The sequence below is a fragment of the Pan troglodytes genome, chromosome 5 (assembly GCF_028858775.2).
Source record: "Pan troglodytes isolate AG18354 chromosome 5, NHGRI_mPanTro3-v2.0_pri, whole genome shotgun sequence".
NCBI lineage: Eukaryota > Metazoa > Chordata > Mammalia > Primates > Hominidae > Pan > Pan troglodytes.
The window spans coordinates 67,281,733-67,304,940 of record NC_072403.2 but is presented as its reverse complement, the minus strand read 5'-3'; the positions used below and the strand labels follow the sequence as shown (position 1 = coordinate 67,304,940).

General features: G+C 39.2%; 1 protein-coding gene across 4 annotated transcripts in view; it reads left to right on the top strand.

Moving 5' to 3' along the window:
- The window catches only part of KHDRBS2 (KH RNA binding domain containing, signal transduction associated 2), a 687,327-nt gene extending 664,729 nt beyond the window's left edge, over window positions 1–22,598 (top strand). For all 4 annotated transcript variants that reach the window (XR_001718489.4, XR_008548534.2, XR_010158053.1 and 1 more), the window contains one exon: window positions 8,387–22,598. The gene's annotated coding sequence lies outside the window, so the exon portion shown is untranslated. The remainder of the gene's footprint in view (window positions 1–8,386) is intronic.
- The last annotated feature ends 610 nt before the right edge of the window (window positions 22,599–23,208 follow it).

The window sequence follows — 23,208 nt, the reverse complement described above, 5'->3', positions numbered from 1 at the left end:
GTTCACTTGCTTAAGTCATAGAGCTCTTATGTTGCAGGGCCAAGAGCCAAACCAAAGTCATACCGCATTCAGAACCTGAGCTCTTAATATGGATGAAAAATCCCCAGTTCACAATTTTTAAATAAAATACAGCAAAAACTTCCCCACACTCTATGAAAAAAGTAAAAGAATCTGTTGTTCATGATGATGCCTCTATCTAGAATAAAAATGTCAGTGGACTAACTGAACTCCATTTCACCATTCCTTTTATCTGGATGTAGACCAGAATGTCATTAATGGTCAAGATAATTTAAGTCCCACCCTAAAAGATTGAATAGAAAATCACTGAACAGATGAAACTACTGTTATACAGACAAAACAATTAAATTTAATCAGAGGAAATAAAGATAAAATTATATTATTTTGTAGTGAATTGAGGTTGTCACACTAGGAAATCTTTGGAAGTATTATTCTCCCTAGCAAAGGATTCTTTTTTAAAATATTAGCAGATTGTAGATCCATTCTGATAATCATCATGGCAGGTGAACTGATAGCTGAGTCAGCATGACTATTTATGTTACTACCAGAATGCACATGATACCTCTCTGATTCCCACCCATCATAACCATAACCTTGGGAGACTGCAGGAAGGAGAGTAAGGCCACAACATGTTTAATAGACAACCTCAGCAAACTAGCTTCAAATCCTGACTTTATTACTTAATATGTGACTGTAAGTAGTGAGGTTCTCACTATTTGGGAACCTCATTCTCTCAAGTTCAAAATGAAGCTACTGGTGCTGTTAAAGAAGCGAATAAAATAATGTGCTTTAAAGTGTCAAGCACCATTTCTGGGTTAAAATACTTTTGACTTGAATCAAAATAAATTGAACTATAAATTGTCTTTATTATTTTTGGTCTGGAGGATGATTTAGTCATGCAGTAGGCCAGTTAATCTAGGAAACAGAGAGACAGTCAGAAAATATCATCTGGTAAACTACTTGAGTAAAAATGTCCCAATGTTGCTGTTGGTTGTTTATTATTTGTAGGTTCAAGGGAAGAATTTATACTACAGATTGCTGTAGAATGCCAAACATCTCCCATTTACAATTGGTTAGTATGAACAGTAACAGCTTTCCTCTAATTCTTTGAGACACAAATTTGCATTATTCAGTAGAATTAATACCCTGAATCAAGAAATGTCTTTATTTAAAGTTACATACACTAAAAAAGTCACTGAGAGTTTCTTATAGCCAAATAAAGCAAGATTGTAATGACTGCAGAAAGAAAATAGTAGGGAGTGGGTGTAAGAAAAAAAGAAATGTGGATGCAGAAATGCCTTAGCCGGACAGATATGAGACCTAATTTCTCATCCTATAATAATTAGGATGTGATTTTACACAACAAATGTCATCTGTCGGGGCTGCTGGTGACATGTGTAAAATAAGGGTAACAGACTAGGTTGATTCCTAAGGCCTCAAGCATTCTATGATATTATCAAGACTTGACAAAAAATGATTGTTAAATTATGTATTACACGTAGACATTCATTCACTTAAGCATCCAGGAAATATTTACTGAGCAACTAGTAAGTGCCAGGTACCATTTTAGGAGCAGAAGTTATCGCAGGAAATATGCCACACAAGGTTCTTGGTCTCCTGACCCTTGTATTCTATAGGAGGAAACAGTAAAAAGAAACAATAAACAAATACGTAAAAAGCTACATTTTGGCTGGGTGCAGTGGCTCACGCCTGTAATCCCAGCACTTTGGGAGGCCAAGGCGGGAGGATCACGAGGTCAGGAGATGGAGACCATCATGGCTAATATGGTGAAACCCCGTCACTACTAAAAATACAAAAAATTAGCCGGGAGTTGTGGCGGGTACCTGTAGTCCCAGCTACTCGGGAGGCTGAGGCAGGAAAATGGCGTGAACCCGGGAGGCGGAGCTTGCCGTCAGCCGAGATCGCGCCACTGCACTCCAGCCTGGGCGACAGAGCAAGACTCCGTCTCAAAAAAAAAAAAAAAAAAAAAGGCTGCATTTTGAACAGTTTTAGACTACTTTGCCTATGGAGAAGAGGTGTGGTGGTGCGCAGCTGTAATATTTAGGTCCGTACAAATGCTTTACTATTGGTTGATGACTTGGGCAAGTTTCTAAACTTTTCTCAATATTCTTGTCCATAAATTAATAGAATATTTGAAATGATATATGTAAAGTGCTTGGCACAGTGTCTGGGACAAAATAGTTGCTCAATAAATAATAGATAATGCCACTATCATTTATTAACTCTTTTGTGCCTGGCACTATGGTAAGCATTTAGAAGCATTGTCTTATTTGCCCTTCTGCAACAACCCTGAGAGTAGACATGACTATAACCATTTTAAAGTTAAGAAAACTGTGACATGAGGAGTTTAAATAACAGTGCCACATAGACAGCAATATTGAGCTGGTTGGGAAATGACCATAAGGTCTATATTTATTCTAACAAACCACTTTCCCTTCCAAAAAGATTGCCATAAATCTTAGACTTTATGATCTTCTTTCAACCACAGTTTTATAAAAAGACCTATTATCTGAGCTTTCCATGTTCAGTGCTAAAAAGTGACAAATAATATGCAATTCTGAGGATCTAGAAAAAGTGTCCTCATTAGCCTCATAAAGGAGAACAAATGAGAGAGTTTGTAGAGATACTGAACATATATGCTTTCACTGTAGCAAACTTTGAAAAAAAATTACATAGGAAATTTTCAGGATATTTTAAAGATTTTTTCTAGTACTTTACTTTTTGCATATGGCCATGACAAGACAGAAGTTATATATGTTCAAGTATATAATTTATATATGCACATGTATACAAGCACATACTTGATATGACCTGATTCTACTAGCTCTCTCCTATATGGTTGATGTGGTAAATTGTTCCTGAATAATGCTTTCTAGAATACTGCATGTTCTCACTTATAATTGGGAGCTAAACACTAAGCTCACATGGACATAAACGTGGAAACACTGGGTATGGCAGACTACTAGAGAGGGAGGAATAGCGAGGAAGGTGGGTTGAAAAACTGCCTATTGGGTACTATGCTCAGTACCTGGGTGCAATATACCCATGTAACGAAAGTTCAAAATAAAAGTTGAAATTTTGAACAAAGAATCAAATGAGTGTATACAGGACTCACTAAGAAAGTGCTCCCTGTATCTAAAATAAAAGCTGAAATTTTGAACAAAGAATCAAATGAGTGTATATAGGACTCACTAACTAGATGAATTCCACCATGTACATAAACGACTCACACATTAGATTGCTACTTCTAATGAAGGCTTAAAATGCTAAGATTTACAAGTTACAACAGAAGTAGTAGAGGAGATAAAACTTAAATTTAAGGTTTCATTGTAGATATTCTCCAGGCATACTTACTTATCCTATCCTTTTGCTCACAAACTCTTAGTCTTACCTCTGTAAGAGTATTTACTTTAGCCTTTTCTTTGCAAATGGCTCCATACGTGTCTCTTTCTATAAAACTATGATGCTTTTCACAAGGTGATTGGGTACTTTTTTCACTAGGCTTTGTATACCAGTATATGCAATAGCCCAGGTGAATGTAAAGCTCTCAAGAACAGATTGGTAAATGAATATATGAAAGAATTAGTGAATATTAGAGAAGTCCAAGATATCTAACAAATGTCCTGTCCCAATTGCTTGATTTTATACGGGGTTTACATGTCATTGATTGTTTTGAGTTGTATTTAACTACATTGTCTTTGAAAAAGTGTCATAAGTAACCCACTTATGCATTATTTATAAAATATTTTTCCCAAAGAGATGCAAAACGCAGTTTCCATCTAGATATGAATACATAGCCAGCCAATTCCTGCCATTTTCTCCATCAGAAAGATACCATAGGGGCCTTCTTCAGTATTAAAACCCAACAACCAAGTATTTCCAAAATGGTCCTTAGCATGTTAATAGGTATTATTAAGTGATAAGAGTGGATTCCATGACTGTAGTAGTGGATTTAAAATGTGTTCACAAATTATTTGGTACTTCTCAACGTGTGAGACCTAAGTCCCCTCCTCTTGAATAAGGGTTGTAGCTACTTGTTTTGAACAATGTTTAGCTTTTAAAAACACTGTCTTAGAAGGCATTGGGAAAATTAAGGAAGAGGGACATTGTGGTTTCCTTCTTGTTCTCTCTCTTGGATTGCTTGCTCTAGGGAGAGACAACTACTGTGTCATGAGAATACTTGAGTAACACTAAGCAGAGGTCCACATGGTGAGGAACTAAGACCTGCAGCCAACAAGTGTGTGCGCCATCCTGGTAGCAGACCCTATAGGACCAGTTAAGCTTTTAGGTGACTACAGCCTCAGCCATTGTCTTAGTTGCAAAGCCATAAGAGATTCTGACCCACAAACACCCAGATAAAAGGCTCCCAAACTTCTTATCCCCAAAAAAGTGAGATTATAATTTTTTATGATTTTAAGTCGCTAAATTTTCAGATAATTTGTTATACAGCAATATAAAACAAATGCAAGTTTTAAATATATGAAGCAAATCTCTTTTAAAACCATGCTAAATAGGTATGATTTTCCCCCTAGATTGAAATATAATTTGTGAATGTGATTTCCTAATAGGAAAATACAGTAGCCAAAGTTTATTCAAAAGTTTTGTTTTCAATTTTTTTTTTTTAAATATATATATTGAGACAGAGTCTCGTTCTGCCACCCAGGCTGGAGTGGAGTGGCGTGATCTTGGCTCACTGCAAGCTCCACCTCCTAGGTTCACGCCATTCTCCTGCCTCAGCCTCCCGAGTAGCTGGGACTACAGGCACCAACCACCACGCCCAGCTAATTTTTTTTTTTGTATTTTTAGCAGAGACGGGGTTTCACCGTGTTAGCCAGGTTGGTATCTATCTGCTGACCTCGTGATCCTCCCGCCTTGGCCTCCCAAAATGCTGGGATTTTAGGCGTGAGCCACCGCGCCCAGCCTGTTTTCAAAATTTTTAAACTGGAACATCGTGAAAGATTAGTATTCCTCAGGATATATTCTGAGAAAAACTATTTTAAAACATATTCCCTCTCCTCTCACTGCTAGAATTGACTGCTTGGAAATTTGCCAGCTTTCTCCTAGCTTTTAAGGATTATTTATATGACTTCTACTTAGAATAGCTAAAGCTAAGTCAAAAGAAGCTAATTCATTAACCCTTTTCTAGTTCCATTGACCAGGGTCTAAAACTTACCTAAAAACCAGTGACTAGCTGACTTTAGAAAATGGTAGAATAGCATACAAATTTTACAAATGATAGCTATGAAGCCTGTAGTCTACATAATGTAAAAATGTTAAATCCTTGAATGAAATATAATTGTGACAATGTGAAAATTATATGCACTAGAAGCAATCTTGGAAAGGGATTCACCAACATTATAAATAGCTACATAAAAATGGTAAATAGATTATACATCATTATAGTTACTCTTTTTGAAATAACTTCAATGTTTTTGTTGTCGTCATTGCCGTTTTTGAGACAGAGTTTTCTCTTGTTGCCCAAGCTGGAGTGCAGTGGCACGATCTCGGCTCACTGCAACATCCACCTCCTGGGTTTAAGCGATTCTCTGCCTCAGCCTCCTGAGTAGCTGAAATTACAGGTGCGCACCACCATGCTCAGCTTATTTTTTGTATTTTTGGTAGAAATGGGGTTTCACCATGTTGGCTAGGCTGGTCTCGAACTCCTGACCTCAAGTGATCCACCTGCCTTGGCCTCCCAAAGTGCTGGGATTACAGATGCTGGAGAGGATGTGGAGAAATAGGAACACTTTCACACTGTTGATGGGAGTGTAAATTAGTTCAGCCATTGTGGAAGACAGTGTGGCGATTCCTCCAGGATCTAGAACCAGATATACCATTTGACCCAGCAGTCCCATTACTGGGTATATACCCAAAGGATTATAAATCATTCTACTCTAAAGACACATGCACACATATGTTTACTGCGGCACTATTCACAATAGCAGAGACTTGGAACCAACCCAAATGCTCATCAATAATAGACTGGATAAAGAAAATGTGGCACATATACACCATGGAATACCATGCAGCCATAAATAAGGATGAGTTCATGTCCTTTTCAGGGACATGGATGAAACTGGAAACCATCATCCTCAGCAAACTAACACAGGAACAAAAAACCAAACACTGCATGTTCTCACTCATAAGTGGGAGTTGAACAATGAGAACACATGGACACAGAGAGGGGAACATCACACACTGGGGCCTGTTGGAGGGTGGGGGATAAGGGGAGGGATAACATTAGGAGGGATACTTAATGTAGATGATGGGTTGATGAGTGCAGCAAACCACCATGGCACCTGTATACCTATGTAACAAACCTGCACCTTCTGCACATTTATCCCAGAACTTAATTATACCTAATTAAAAAAGAAAAAAAGAAAAAAAATTAAATACCATCTTAAACAAAATTTTCATACATATCCATAGAATTGCTTCTTCTTCTCCCTTTATAGGTGTACACACACACACATATGTATATGTATATACACATATATATACACACATATAAAGGGAGAGAGTTGAGTATGTGTGTATGTGTGTATATATGTGTATATATGTATATATATATAAAACAAGCAGAAATGTTAGATTGATATAGCTATAATATGCTTTGATAATTCATAATTCAGTATTCTCTTCATTGTCCTTCATAAAAAGTATCTGGGCTATTCTTAAAATTCTTGTCTTCCGATGTGGACTTTAAATCAGTTTGTCGAGTTGCATTGAAACACCTTGTTGGGATTTAGGGAGGAATTGCATTGAGTTTAAAGATCAATTTTGAAGTAAATCATTAGCTGCATTAAAGAAATTTCTAGGCCGGGCATGGTGTCTCACACCTGTAATCCCAGCACTTTGGGAGGCCAAGGTGGGCGGATCACTTGAGGTCAGGAGTTTGAGACCAGCCTGGCCAACATGGTGAAACCCAATCTCTACTAAAAATACAAAAAATAGCCAGGCATGATGGTGCACAGCTGTAATCCCAGCTACCAGGGAGGCTGAGGCAGGAGAATTGCTTGAGCCCAGGAGGTGGAGGTTGCAGTGAGCCAAGATTGCACCACTGCACTCCAGCCTGGGCAACAGAGCAAGACTCTGCCTCAAAAAAAGAAAAGAAATTTCTTTAATGATTTTTGGGCTATTCATAATTTCTACATCTTCTTGAGTTAATTTCAGTAAGTGTTAATTTTTTAAAAAATCATCCATTTTGTCTAGATTTTTTTAATCTTTGGCAAAGAGTTGTACAGAATTTCTCACACATTTTTTTTTTTTTTTGCTTGTAACTCATATGTATGCTTCTACCTCAAGTCTAATGTAATTTATTTTTATATTCCTCTTTCAAAAAATTATTTCAGAGGCTTATCTATTTTATTGTTTTTTAAAATCAACTAATTTTTTCTCTTGATGTTTATATTTAATTATTTTATATCTGAACTAATTTTTACTCCCCTCTTCTGTGTGTTTATTAAATTGTGCAGTATCAGCATGTTATGTATTATATTATTTTTAATTTTTAATGGAAATTTTAGGGAAAATGTTAGCTATTCTCTCAGCTCACAGATATGGTCTTTAGTTGTGCTTATTTTACATCTCTTCCCTCTGTTTTTCTTTATTTCAACAAACTTTTAATGTCCAAAATCTCTACTTTGTCCTTTTTTATGATTATAATAGTCTGTTGTAACTAACTTTTTCCAAAAAAAATTAATCATGCATATCCTGAAGTTTTCTCCTATTTTCTATATTACTCTATTTTGTCAGGTGTTATTCGACTTATGTTTTATTTGATAACTCTATTTTATGGTTTTAATTTACTCCATGCATTCAGTGATTCTTGACTATTTGATCACATTTAAATCAGATAACCCTTGACCACTAAAGGAAACCAAAAATATTAAACCCCATAATATACTTTATTGACATGTTTGAGATATCTATTTAGAGGGCCTGCAGATAGAAATAAACCTGAAAAGCTGCTTTTTGTGGAATATATTTGCACCTGTAGAGAAAAACAAACTGCCAGGCCTTCTCTGAAGCCCTCCTCAATATCCAGATCTAGGAAAGATCACTCAGCCAGTCTTCCAACTATTCTTTCTGAGGGCTGCTACCTGTGAGGTTACATCTGCATAACAAGACCTACTTTGCTAGCCATACCTTTCTTTCTTTCTCTTTCCTATAACCTGTCTTGCCATGCTCTAAGCCCCCATTCTTACCATAACCTCAAGATGATATAAAAGGATCTATCATCTGGCCGTTTCTTGGAATTTTCATATTTTGTATGACTTCCACGCACACTTCTGCACATTTAAAAATTTTTTATGCCTTTTCTCCTGTTTCTCCTGCCTTTTGTCAGTTTTAATTTTCAGCAAAACTTTGAAGGGGAAGGGCAAAAGGGAAGATTTCCCTTGGCCCGTTCATTTTTGGCACTGTGAGCAAGATAACCAAACCCACTCTGCTCTTCTGGAAGCCGAAGTCAAAGGAACACTGGACCTGACAAGTAAGCAGAAGGGTAAGAATTTCTTACTTTCACTTGTGTCCATGTGAACAGACCACCAAACAGGCTTTGTGTGGGCAATAAAGCTTTTTAATCACCTGGGTGCAGGCAGGCTGAGTCCGAAAAGAGACTCAGCGAAGGGAGATAGGGGTGGGGCCTTTTTATAAGATTTGGATGGGTAGTGGAAAATTACAGTCAAAGGGGGTTGTTCTCTGGCTGGCAGGGGCGGGGTTCACAAGTGCTCAGTCAGGGAGCTTTTGAGCAAGGATGAACCAGGAGAAGGAATTTCACAAGGTATTGTCATCATTTAAGGCAGGGACCGGCCATTTTCACTTCTTTTGTGGTGGAATGTCATCAGTTAAGGCAGGAACAGGCCACTTTCACTTCTTTTGTGATTCTTCAGTTACTTCAGGCCATCTGGATGTATACATGGAAGTCACAGGGGATATGATGGCTTAGCTTGGGCTCAGAGGCCTGACATTCTTGTCTTCTTATATTAATAAGAAAAATAAAATGAAATAGTGGTAAAGTGTTGGGGTGGTGAAAAATTTTGCAGATGGTATGGAGAGATAATAGGTGATGTTTCTCAGGGCTGCTTTGAGTGGGATTGGGGCAGCGTGGGAACCTAGAGTGGGAGAGATTAAGGTGAAGGAAGATTTTGTGGTAAGGGGTGATATTGTGGGGTTGTTAGAAGAAACATTTGTCATTTAGAATTATTGGTGATGGCCTGGATATGGTTTTGTATGAATTAAAAAACTAAACAGAATAAGACAAGGAGAAAAATATGTATTAAAGGACTAAGAATTGGGAGGACCCAGGACATCCAATTAGAGAGTGCCCAAAGAGGTTCAGCATATCCTGCCAGCAAAGATTATTTATTTACTTTAAGAGTTAAGAGTGGTGGTTTGGGGATAGCACCAGGAGATATCAGCTATGGTATGGTACTAAGCTATGGCTTGGAGAAGCAGTGTAAACCAGCAGTGTAAACAAGAGCAGGGCATTTATGAATAGTTGAGAATGGTGAATAGGAGTATGACTAGACAGAAGATAGTAGGGATGACAAGTTTTGTGGGGTGCAGTCCAAGTTGGTCTGGTGTCTGGAATGAGACTGGGGCCTAATAAAAAGGAGCATCCATACAGGAACTTAAATGGGCTGTACCTTGTAGCATCCCGAGGACAGGCCCAAATTCACAGAAGGGCAAGTGGTAAAAGTATTGTCCAGTCCTTTTTAAGTTGGTGGCTGAGCTTGGTGAGGTGTGTTTTTAAAAGACCATTAGTCCATTCTACCTTTTCTGAAGGTTGAGGATGGTAAGGAGTATGAAGGTTCCACTGAATGCCAAGAGCCTGAGAAACTGCTTGAGTGATTTGACTAATAAAGGTCAGTCCATTATTGGACTGTATAGAGGTGGGAAGGCCAGGCCAGACCAAGGAATTATGTCTTACAGAAGGGAAGAAATGACCATGGTGGCCTTTTCAGACCCTGTGGGATAGGCCTCTACACATCCAGTGAAAGTGTCTACCCAGACCAAGAGTTATTTTAGTTTCCTGACTCGGGGCATGTGAGTAAAGTCAATTCGCCAGTCCTGGGCAGGGGCAAATCCCCAAGCTTGATGTGTAGGGAAAGGAGGGGGCCTGAACAATCCCTGAAGAGTAGTAGACTAGCAGATGGAACACTGAGAAGTGATTTCCTTGAGGATAGATTTCCACAATGGAAAGGGAATGAGAGGTTCTAAGAGACAGGCTAGCGGCTTGTAACCTACATGGAAGAGGTTATGAAATGACAACAGAATAGAATGGGCCTGTGAGGCTGGAAGGAGATATTTTCTTTGGTCCAAGAACCATTTGCCTTGTGTGGGAAGAGATTGATAGGTGGAAGTTTCAGCGGTGGAGTAGGTGGGAGTGACCAGATGAGAAGGAGAAAAACTGCCATGAGGGATAAAAGTTGGAATACTAGTTGCTTTTTTTAGCTACCTTATCAGCATAAGCATTGTCCTGAGCAATGGGATCTGATGCCTTTTGATGACCCTTGCAGTGAATGACTCCAGCTTCCTTTGGAAGTAAAGCGGCCTTGAGAAGAGTTTTTATTAAAGAGGCATTAATGATAGACGACCCTTGTATAGTGAGGAAATTTCTTTCAGCCCCTATAACAGCATGGCTGTGCAGGATATGGAAAGCATATTTATTTAGAGTCATATAAATATTGATGCATAGTTCTTTTGCAAGAGCAAGGGCTTGAGTTAAGGAAAGGAGTTTGGCTGGTTGAGAGGTAGTGGAGGGGGCAGAGCGGTAGCCTCAATGATAGGTGTGGAAGATACTACAGCATAGCCTGCCTTTGCTGGTGAGTGGTGATTAGGCCTAGTGGAACTGCCATCAATAAACCAAATGTGATCAGGGTGAGAAACAGGAAAGAAGGAAATATGGGGAAATGGGGTGTATGTCAGGTGGATCAGAGAGATACAGTCATGGTGGTCAGGTGTGGTATGTGGAATAATGTGGGAGGCTGAATTGAAGTCCAGCCAGGAACAATGGTAATTGTGGGAGGCTCAACAAAGAGTGAGTATAGCTGAAGGAGCTGGGGAGCAGAAAGTATATTCATCAGGTGAGAGGAAGAAAATAGATTTTGGAAGTTATGAGAACTGTAGAGAGTGAGTTGAGCATAGTTTGTGATTTTGAGGGCCTCTAAAAGTATTAAGGCAGCGGCAGTCATTGCAGACAGACATGAGGCTAGGCTAAAACAGTAAGGTCAAGTTGTTTGGATAAAAAGGCTACAGGGCATGGTCCCGGCTCTTGTGTAAGAACTCTGGCTTGACTGAAATAATGGGGGCTGTCTGTGAAGCCTTGCAGCAGTACAGCCCAGGTAATTTGCTGAGCCTGATGGGTGTCAGGGTCAGTCCAAGTGAAAGCAAAGAGAGGCTGGGATGAAGGGTGCAAAGGAATAGTAAAGAAAGCATGTTTGAGATCCAGAACAGAATAATGGGTTGTGGAGGGAGGTATTGAGGATAGGAGAGTATATGGGTTTGGCACCACGTGGTGGACAGGCAAGACAATTTGGTTGATAAGGCACAGATCCTGAACTAACCTGTAAGGCCTGTCTGGTTTTAGGATAGGTAAAATGGAATTGTAAGGAGAGTTTATAGGCTTTAAAAGGCCATGCTGTAACAGGCAAGTGATAACAGGCTTTAATCCTTTTAAAGCATGCTGTGGGATGGGATATTGGCATTGAGCGGGGTAAGGGTGATTAGGTTTTAATGGGATGGTAAGGGGTGCATCATCTGTTGCCAAGGAGGAAGTAGAGGTGTCCTATACTTGTGGATTAAGGTGGGGAAATACAAGGAAAGGATGTGAAAGAGGCTTTGAACTGGGGGGAAAGGTGGCAACGACATGTGGCTGTAGCCTAGGAATAGTCAGGGATGCAGACAATTTAGTTAAAATGTCTTGACCTAATAAGGGAGCTGGGCAGGTGGGGATAACTAAAAAGGAGTGCTTAAAAGAGTATTGTCTAAGTTGGCACCAGAGTTGGGGAGTTTTAAGAGGTTTAGAAGCCTGGCCATCAATACCCACAACAGTTATGGAGGCAAAGGAAACAGGCCCTTGAAAAGAAGGTAATGTGGAGTGGGTAGCCTCTGTATTGATTAAGAAGGGTACGGACTTACCCTCCACTGTGAGAGTTACCTGAAGCTTGGCGTCAGTGATGGTGTAGGGGGCTTCTGAGGCGATCGGGCAGTGTCAGTGTTCAGCCACTAAACTGAGAAGATCTGGGAAGGAGTCAGTCAGAGAGCCTTGGGCCAGAGTTCCAGGGGCTCTGGGAGTGGCTGCCAGGTGAGTTGAACAGTCCAATTTTCCGTGGGATCCTGCACAGATGGGACACGGCTTAGGAGGAATCCTGGGCTGCAGGCATTCCTTGGCCCGGCAGCCAGAATTCTGGCACTCGTAGCAAGATCCTGGGGTAGGCGGTCCTGGAGGAATGCCTGGCCACTGCGGTTCAGGCCTTTGGAAGTTCTTGTGTCCTGGAGATTTGGCTGCGGTTTGTCTCACAGTGGAGGCAAGGAACTGCAACTCAAAAATACATTGCTACTTGGGTGCCTCTACTCTATTACTGTACATCTTGAAGGCTAGGTTAATTGAGTCCTTTTGTGGGGTTTGAGGGCCAGAATTTAATTTTTGGAGCTTTGTTTAATATTGGGAGCAGACTGGGTAATAAAATGCATATTGAGAATAAGACGGCCTTTTGACCTTTTAGGGTCTAGGGCTGTAAAGCATCTCAGGGTTGCTGCCAAATGAGCCATGACCTGGGCTGGGTTTTTATATTTGATGAAAAAGAGCCTAAATGCTAACTGATTTGGGAGAGGTCGGATAAAGAAAAAGGAGCATTAACCTTGACTATGCCTTTAGCTCCAGCCACCTTTTTAAGAGGGAATTTCTGGGCAGGTGGGGGAGGGCTAGTCACGGAATGAAACTGTAAGCTGGACCAGGTGTGAGTAGGGGAGGTGACAAAAGGATTATAGGGTGGGGGAGCAGAAGTTGAGGAAGAATTGGGACCCGGCTCAGCCTGGCTAGGAGCAGCCTGGGGAGGAGGGGAGAGGTGAGATGGGTCTGTAGAAAAGGAAGATTGGAAAGACTCAGAAACACTTGGGCTTAGGACTGAGGGGACAGGTGGGAGGGAAAGAAGGAGGATTTGGGATGAGTTGCATTGGGAACAGAGACTAGGGAGGTACCAATGTGTAAAATAATGCCTGGACGTCAGGCACCTCAGACCGTTTGCCTATTTTATGACAAGAATTATCAAGATCTTGTAGTACGGAAAAATTGAAAGTGCCATTATCTGGCTATTTGGAACCACTGTCAAGTTTGTATTGGGGTCAAGTGGTGTTGCAGAAGAAACTAAGATGCTTAGATTTTAAGTCAGATGTGAGTTGAAGAGGTTTTAAGTTCTTGAGAACACAGGCTAAGGGAGAAGAAGGAGAATGGAGGGTGGAAGTTTGCCAATAGTGAAGGAGGCAAGTCCAGAGAAAAGAGAGGGTAGAGACATGGAGAGAAGGGGTGGGGGGTGCCTGCCCCCCAGGAAAGTGGAAAAGAGTTGGGGGATGCTTGCCCCCCAGGAAAGTGGAGAGAAGAGAGGGTAGAGAAACGGAGAGAAAGGGTTGGGTGAGCAGCCCTGGGCTGCAATGTGGGTGAGCAGCCAAAGCAGGCATCCCCACAATTGACTTGCCACCAAGGGAATGTGGGTGAATGACCAAGGCAGGCATCCCTGCAGTGATCAAACACCAATGAAATGTGGGTGAATAATCAGGCAGACGTCCCTGCGGTGATTAAACACCAAGGGAAGACTGTCTTCCCGAGTCCATGACTGGCGCTGGAGTTTTGGGTCCACAGATAAAACGCATCTCCTTTGTCTCTACCAGAAAAGGAAAGGAACTGAAATTAAGAGAAGGGAGAGATTGAAAGATGTTGCCAAGATTGAAAGGAGAAAGAGGTTGTGGGATAGTGAGAGAGGTTGGAGAAGAGAGTAAAGAGAGGCTGCTTATCCTATTTAAAATTGGTGAGATGTTCCTTGGGCTGGTTAGTCTAAGGACCAGAAGTCGTAGATGGATCTCTTCATGGAGTGAGGGTGAGGGCAGGGGGCTGATCTCCTGAAGAAGTCCCTCTGACCTGGGTCTTCGGCACCAAATTTCACTCGCGTCCATGTGAAGAGACCACCAAACAGGCTTTGTGTGAGCAATAAAGCTTTTTAATCACCTGGGTGCAGGTGGGCTGAGTCCGAAAAGAGACTCAGTGAAGGGAGATAGGGTGGGGCTGTTTTATAAGATTTGGGTGGGTAGTGGAAAATTACAGTCAAAGGGGGTTGTTCTCTGGCTGGCAGGGGCGGGGTTCACAAGGTGCTCAGTTGGGAAGCTTTTGAGCCAGGATGAGCCAGGAGAAGGAATTTCACACGGTAATGTCATCACTTAAGGCAGGGACTGGCCATTTTCACTTCTTTTGTGGTGGACTGTCATCAGTTAAGGCAGGAACAGGCCATTTTCACTTCTTTTGTGATTTTTCAGTTACTTCAGGCTATCTGGATGTATACATGTAGGTCACAAGGGATATGATGGCTTAGCTTGGGTTCAGAGGCCTGACACTTACCACTCATATTCCCAGGTGTTAGCCTGTGGAATCCCATCAAGGAATGGTACAAAATAAATAAATAAATAAATCACTATTTGTCTCTTTTTCTTTTTCCAAATTTAAGATTAACAAGTGAAAAGCATTTATGCAGACTAGCCTTAAGTGTAGCAACTGTCATGTAATTTTTTGATATGAATCTTCATACTGTCTGAATCTTTTCCTTCCAGAAATACTCTTTACTTTTTCCTTTGTCTCTTTCTGTGTCATTTGTCGTAGAGTCATTCTCATCTTGTTCTACATTCCTGATAGCTTGGCTTGTGACCAAGTGGCAGCACTCTTTACTGGTCTCTGACGTGTGGGGGACCTGATTTTCAGGTTCTTTCCAGTGGCCAGTGTGAAAGGACTTGGAACAGAGTCATCAGATATTAAGCAGCACCTTCTGTCTTCCAAATGGGCTAAGTTCTCGCAGGAGTTTGTCTTTATAAGAAATCCCATCCATGAAAGGTTTTTGTTGTCTCAACCCTTGTTGCCTGGCTAATCCTGGGAAAGTTCAATCCTAGGAGGGCCTACTGGGTGTCAGATTTAATGGTTCTATGACTGCCAACCCTCCATAAATTCATGGAATACTGAAGACACCATATGTGCAAACACTATCCTTAACCATCTGTGGCAACAAGAGTGTTTCACTATCTTAGCTTATTTCTTGGAGTGAATTTTTGAGAAAATTTTTTGGGGGGGCTGCATCTTCTGCACCCACTTTTAAAAATCCACTCATGTCCATGGTATTCAAAATCTTAAAAGTTACCTCTGGAACTTTGTATGAAAACAGGCTCATTGGCTTGAATCACTTATGAAACAAATAAGCTGACTATATATGAAAGAATACTTTTTAGAGAGCTCTCATCTTAAACAGCTGTTTTATTGGAATACAGCCTCAGAAACTCCCTTGGCAATATCAAAAAGAGCGTATAAATCAGATTTACAACAAAGTTTATCCAAGCACTTTGGGAGGCCGAGGCAGGCGAATCACAAGGTCAGGAGTTCGAGACCAGCCTGGCCAACATGGTGAAACCTCGTCTCTACTAAAAAATACAAAAAATTAGCTGGACGTGGTGGCAGGCACCTGTAATGCCAGCTACTCAGGAGGCTGAGACAGGAGAATTGCTTAAACCTGGGAGGTGGAGCTTGCAGTGAGCCAAGATCACGCCATTGCACTTCAGCCTGGGTGACAGTTTGAGACTCTGTCTCAAAAGAAACAAAAACAAGCAGAAAAACAAAAACACAATTTAAATTCTTTGTACACTCAATGCTCAACTGCCTGTTTTGAATAACCTGATGTGCAAAAAAAAAAAAAAAGAAAAAAAGAAAAAAAGAAAAAAGGACACTCTACCCTTTATTCTAGAGTTTAGAATTTGGCTGTCACTGCTGCAGCCTAGCTTTGATTCTAGGTCAAGGAACCAGGGAGAGACGTAAAGTTTACCACTTTGAAATGTAAACTTCTACAATAAATTCTTAAGTAGATTCCGTTGGGTCAGGAGAGAAACGTTTATAAAAGTTAGTTTGAATTACTTGCTTTGGATGTATATTTGTATAACTCTTGACTATTTGGGGTACCAATTTGCAATTCTTTCTACCCCCAGGAAAAAGTTTTTGATCTCCTGTCTTACTGACTTTCTCTTTTAATCTTCTGTCTATGGGGCACACTGGTAATGGAGTATGTGTGAGTAGACAGTCATCTGAGAATCTGAGACCCTATAGAATACAACTGGACAGAAATGTGGGATGTACCTCATTTGGCTAATAAAACTTTCCTTTCTTTGAGCTGTCATCAGGAATGGTCTGAATCTTGGGAAAGGCATTGGTTAAAGCCATAAAGGGCCTTATGTTATCAGTCTCACATATGCTTGTTTTGGCTTTGAGTCATTTGTTTAGGTATACCTCTTGTTTAAAACTTTGGTTTATATCTAGAGTATGATAGCAACTTTTTCCCCAATTTATCTTGTTTCCTATATTGAGCCTGACAGACATGGCTACCACTGCCACTGGGAACTGAACTAGTGAGCAGGCAAGGCAGACTCCTCACAGTCAGCAGGGCCTTGTGGCAGGGAGTGGGGTGGGTGGAGGTGGGGGAGACACTGCTCCCACAGGCAGCACCCCCATTCCCTCTGCTCCAGTGAAAGGCTGGCTGCTCAGAGTACAAAATATTTGCTCCTTAGATATTTAATTTTGTTTTAAAAGAGTCAAAAGTCAGCTTAATTAAAAGCTGGTATTAGGCCATTAAAAAAAAACACACAAAAAAAACCTCTATGTTTTCCTTTAGATCCTATTTCCCCATGTTTCTTTGTTTGTGTGTTTTTGGCAACTGAAACCCCTTCTTAAATGTTTAGTCCCTTTGGTCCACTTCTTTTCCCGGTGGCAATGATCTTGGTATATATATATGTGTGTGTATAAAAGGTGCAAAATTTCATTAGTCCTTTTGGAAAGCTTAAGATCTCCCCAGACTGGCTCCTCTAGGACTCATTCTTTCATTTACTTCTGTCCCCCATTCTGCCACCTTCAATTTCCCATCCAGTTTCCTTTAATCACTGATAAGTTACCCTGCAAACCCCTACTTTCTCCATTCAATGGTTAATGGATAAGAATTAGTAAGAACAAATATGAGAGTTCTAGTTATCACATAAAGGGTCTAAAAGAGACTTCCAGTGACTGTGAGACCTCTTGAGGAACACAATCAAGGTGCCACTGGCCATTTCTTGGGTCCCTTGTTCACCTCACAGAGCCCTAGGGGTCAGGAGTTGGTTTAGCTTTATTCATTAATGGGCTCCGCCTTAAATTGCATATCCAATTAAGACACAGAATCTAAATTAAAGTCACCTCCCAACTAAATTGGTCCCCAAAGTACAACTTTCTGGCATTTGGCTATTTTTAAACTCTTTGTAAAAGAAATTTACACCTAAAAAGAAAATCTTTATTTGAAATGGCATCTTCCTCCTCTGTACCTAAACCACCAGAAATTTTTACATGAGAAAGATATTGACTTAAACGTTTACATAAAAAAAACTATCTTACTTTTGTTTAAGATACTTTTCCTGACTATCATGCCTTAACTAGGCCTTTACCTATGCCGTTCTTTGTCTTGGCAAAAAAATGATATTTAGATCTAAGCTCTGTGTCTTTGAGATATAAATTTCTACTTTGTTTCACCTAAGAGTCATCCCTTTAGAAGTATAAATGTGGCTGGGCACGGTGGCTCACACCTGTAATTCCAGCACTTTGGGAGGTTGAGGCAGGTGGATCACGAGGTCAAGAGATTGAGACCATCCTGGCCAACATGGGGAAACTCCGTCTCTACTAAAAATACAAAAATTAGCCAGGCGTGGTGGCATGCACCTGTAGTCCCAGCTACTCAGGAGGCTGAGGCAGAAGAATCACTTGAACCTGGGAGGTAGAATTTGCAGTGAGCCGACATCGCGCCACTGTACTCCAGCCTGGTGACAGTGTGAGACTCCATTTGAAAAATGAATTAATTAATTAAATTAAATTTAAAAAAAGAAGTACAAATGTAGGGTTGCCTAGTTAACAACTACTTAGAGCAATAAAACAGGTCATCAGAATAGTTATGGTCTAAATGAGGAAAAGAAACACTCTTTGGAAGCTGGCAAGTAAAGAATCTTATCCAAACCTAGAAGATCGGCTTCTGTCTGAGTAGCTATACGACTACATGTCTATGTGTATTAAGTATACATGATATTTCTATATAATTTGAGATAATCTTTGGTAAATACAGCTAATTTAAAAATTGTTGGTAAAATAAAATGTCTTTAGAATTTTCAGTACTAAAAATAATTTAAAATTTTTTGCGTGGGACTATTGATCAGATTTTGGCTTCCCCTGTTAGCAGTCTTAAGATCATGAAACTGTTGCTTCTGTAATTTTTCATATTTGTTTGGTTTTTCCATAAGCTGAAGCTGTAAGGGCTGCCTGCTGGGCTCCCCTGAAGCCTTGCACACATCTTGCTGTGAGCTTATGTCTTTGTTTTTGAGCCTCTGGATTCTGAGATCTGGACAGGTGGCCATGGTGAGGTGTGTCTACAGCACCTGGGTCACCAGCTGCCATCTTCACAGCTCTGTCTTCTGTTCTGAGCTCCACACCTGGTGTGTGAATTCAGAACCCAGGTGGGCCCTGCCTTTCACAGCCATCCTCGATGATGCCTTGTGGGTACCTGAAACCCAAGATGACTAGAAAAAATATTTGGGAGGGTACCTCTGTCATAGTTTCAAAATTATTTTCAGTAATTTAAAATATTAAAGTCATGTTATGTTAAATTAAGTAATAATCATAAAATGTCTGAGTCATTTGTAAGTTAAATACTAAAACATTAGTTATTAATATGTTTGTTTATATACTTTGACATCGTTTTATATCATAAAGCTAAACTTAGATCTGTTAATTAAGGAAAATTGAGAAAACATTTTTATAAAAAATTATGAAATGCATTTCATCTGAAAATATGAAACAGCTCAAAATTACTTTCTAGGTTTTCACTAGAAATTAGAGCTACCAAAAGTCAAAATTTAAATTATTATATGTAATTAAGAGTATTAAAATAAGAGAAATAATTTTATATGCAAAGTGTATGAGAGAAGCAAGATATGCTTTTGTTGAGGAAAGTTATAAATGCATGAAGATGTGTGTTTGTTAAAAAAATAGTTTTGTTTCTCAGTGAAGAAAAAAGTGACATATATTTCTACTTTGAAAAGTTGGGGAAATTGATACAGAAAGTTAGGGAAAGGGAATTTCTAAATTTTGTGTGACTAAATATTCATTAACATTAAATCTTCATTCATCTCTTAATGGACACTTAGGTTGTTTCTAAATCTTGGTTGTTGTGAGTAGTATTGCAATAAACATGGGCCTGAAGATATTTCTTTGAGACACTAATTTCCTTTCTTTTTATATATACCTAGCAATGGGATTGCTTTATTATAAGAGTTTTTAGGTTGAGGCTTAATAGCAAAAGTCACTAATGAAAAACTAGAATTTGATTTTTAATAAGAATTTTATATAGTATTAAAAAGAAATAGTAAAAGATTGTGGTACATCCTTTGAGTAAACTCAAAAAACAGTGGGGAGAGAGAAAAGGAAACAGAGACTGTATGTCTGATGCTGATTTTGTTATGTCTTTTGATTATTTGGGAACTGAATCTCTTCTCTTGGTGAAGATTTTTGCTTTCTGAAACCTTTTCATTATCACTGTGGCTAAATGAATGACTGTTATTTTACAGTGATTTGTGATCCTATTTTGGTCAAGTATTTTAAGCCTTTGACATATTTGACAGGCTTCTCAAAATCAAATTTCACAAATCAAAATTAAGTCTTTTTGACCTCAAACTTACTTTGGGATGTTACAGACAGCCCCTGAGGCATCTGAAAAAGAGATAGTAAACATATTTATTTGATATGTTAAGTTATATGGGAAGCATTGTCCAAAAAGTAATAATGTTGACTCTTCTTTGCATTATATTTGCATAAATGTGTTCCAAAATTGTATGAGATTCTTAAAAATCTGATATATTAAATTGTAGGCCACAGAAAATAACTAAAGGAATTTGTCAATTGCATCTCTAACCATGGCCATTTTAAGCCTTTTGTCTGCAGTAAATTGCTTTCTTCTGATGCTTTTTTTCCTAAAAACTTTTTGCAAATGCTGAAGTATTGTGTCTTCAAGGAAGTTTATGGAAAAGACTACAAAAAGTACCCTGAAATACAGGTTTCTGACAACTTTAAGATCATACAATTGGACTAGGTAAGAATTTTGAAAACTCCAATTAGAAAACAGGACTCATAAAATTACCAACCTAGCATCCAGCACAGTAAGAATTAAATATGTGGGACTGAACTGATGAATAATTGAAATGATTTTTATATTTTTTTTGTTTAAACTGTTGCTCATTTTTTAATGTTTTCTTTTCTAGAGTTAAGAAAACTTTTTTATTTTATGCAATTTGTAGCTTACAGGAATTGGATGAATCGTACTTTTGTGAGTAAAGTTGAAATGTTTACCTTTTTCACTACCTAATCCCTCCAGAATTTGTAAATTGTTTGGGATTATTCTTATTTTATGGCAGTATACATATTTGTATGAGCTCAATAAAGATCTTTTTTCTTTTATTACAAGTCACAATTGGAGATACTGTTATTTTACCAAAGCTTTGACTGGAATGTCATATTTTCAAATGTGACCAGGCTGCTTTGAAGTGCTCAGCTTGACTTTATGAAGCCAATAGACTTGGAGAAAGATTAACCTGATACTTTGTCTATATAGTTCCTTTACATAGTTTCTGACCTTGCAGTAAGTAAAGAATGTGACAGGCCCAGGAAACTCAAGATATTTTGAGGACCTTAAGAAGAATTCACCCAATTCATACAGATATTACAGACACTGTCTTTGGTTTGGCTCCTAAGCCTTTAGAAGTTTTCCAAAGTCTAATTCAAAAGTCTTTATGAAAAAGTTCCTGTAAAGCTAACTTAAAAATAATCTATATGACAAGTACTATTCTTGCTGCACTTTATACAAATAATCAGGACAAGTATAATAAGACTAAAATTTATTTTGCAAATAAATTAGTCTTACTATAATTTATCTTTGGTAGAAGTAGAAGTGAGAGACTAAGGAGAGAAAAACTATGTGTCAAAAAAAAAAAAAACCTATAGTACATTTGTAATGAGATTCCAGCTCATTGTGGCTTTTTTAAAAGAGATTTTATTATTTATCTGAAATCTAGACTAAATCCTAAATTTTTAGTTTCCTCCAGTATCTGGCTGTGACTCTCCAGATTAACATTTCCAACTTTTCTCCTACCCTTCTGACTTAAAAATCACTAGAGATTAAAACTGCTTCTCTTAAAGCCCTACAAACTGAAACTAGACAACTTGACATAAATGTTGGGAGAAATTGTTATAGCAACTTATAAGCAGCCTTCACGCCTATTGACTTATGAATTATGCAGAAAGTTTACTAGAACACTTGACTGAAATTACAACCTAAGAACATCTGTCAGTTTGCCACTGCCTGCCCAATCCAACTAAAGATGCTTCAGAGACTCTAGAAAAACTACTTTATAGACTACTCTAGACATTAACCTTTTTTTCTTCTTCTTCTATTTCTATAGAAATTCCCCTTAAAGATCTGTTTGCATAAATCATATATAGATGCCTAGCTTTGCGTTGTCATCTGCAATGCCACCTCCTGGAATGGGACTCAACTGTTTAACTCTTGGAATGAGACTCAACTATTTAACTGACCTGACAGATTCTCATATTCTCAAGACTGAGTTTGATTCAAGAAGATTTGGCTGCTGGTCCTAATCCATGCTTTTGTTTTTCTTCGCCAATCTCTTATCTCACAATCTCTAAGCCAATTCTCTCTATAGCCACCAATCCCAACTTAATATATGAAACTTTCTGAAAATAAACTTTCAGCTGGGGGACTAAAAAAACACAAAAATATTTCACCCCAAAATATACTTCTTTGAAATATTTTGAGTTAGCTATTCAGAGAGCCTGCAGACAGGAATAGCCTTGAAAAGCTGCCTTTTATGGAGAATATTTGCATTTGTTGAGAAAAATCTACTTCAGTGAAATAAACTACCAAGTTTCTCTTAGGCCTGCCCCTTTATCGAGATCTAGGAAAGATGAACTCCACCACAGGCTTCCATCTGTTCTTTCTGAGGTCTGCTACCTGTGAGTCTTCATCTGCATAACAAGACTATCTTTGCTGGCCTTACCTTTGTTTCTCCTTCTCTCCCATAACCTGTTTTGCAATGGTTCAGGCCCTTATTTTTACTGTAACCTCAAGATGATATAAAAGGATAAACCATCTGGCCTTTTCTTTGAATTTTCATATTTTGTATGACTTCCATGCACACGTGTGCACTTTAAAAATCTGTAGCTCCTTTCTTCTCTTTCCTCCTTTTTTTTTTTTTTTTTTTTTTTTTTTTTTGGCAGGATCTTGCTCTGTCACCCAGGCTGGAGTGCAGCGACACAATCATGCCTCGCTGCAGCCTCAATCTCCTGGGCTCAAACCATCTTCCCACCTCAGCCTCCAGAGTCACTGGGACTACAGACCTGAGCCACCACACTGGGCTAGTTTTTTCTGTTGTTTGTAAAGATGGGGGTCTCTCTATGTTACCCAGGCTGTTCTTGAATTTCTTGGCTCACATGACCCTCTCTTGCCTTGGCTTCCCAAAGCACTGGGGTTATAGTTGTCAGCCACCACACCTGGCCCCTTTTCTCCTTTTAATCTGCTCTTTGTCAATTGATTTTCAGCAAACTTTCAGAAAGCAAAGGGAAAGTTTTACCTTGACCCCTTCCCTGCTTTGATGATTACTACTTGCCTCTGATGTTTACTGAAAAAGAAAGAGCAGAGCTGTGGTAAATTTGGGATGTGACTTAAATTGTTTTATGGGTAGAGGCAACTTTGTCTTTCTTGGAAATCAATAACTCCTTGGCATCTTGTCTTGATTTTACAATTCTGTTCTGTGGACCCTGATCTGGCTTCCTGCTTCATCTTGTGA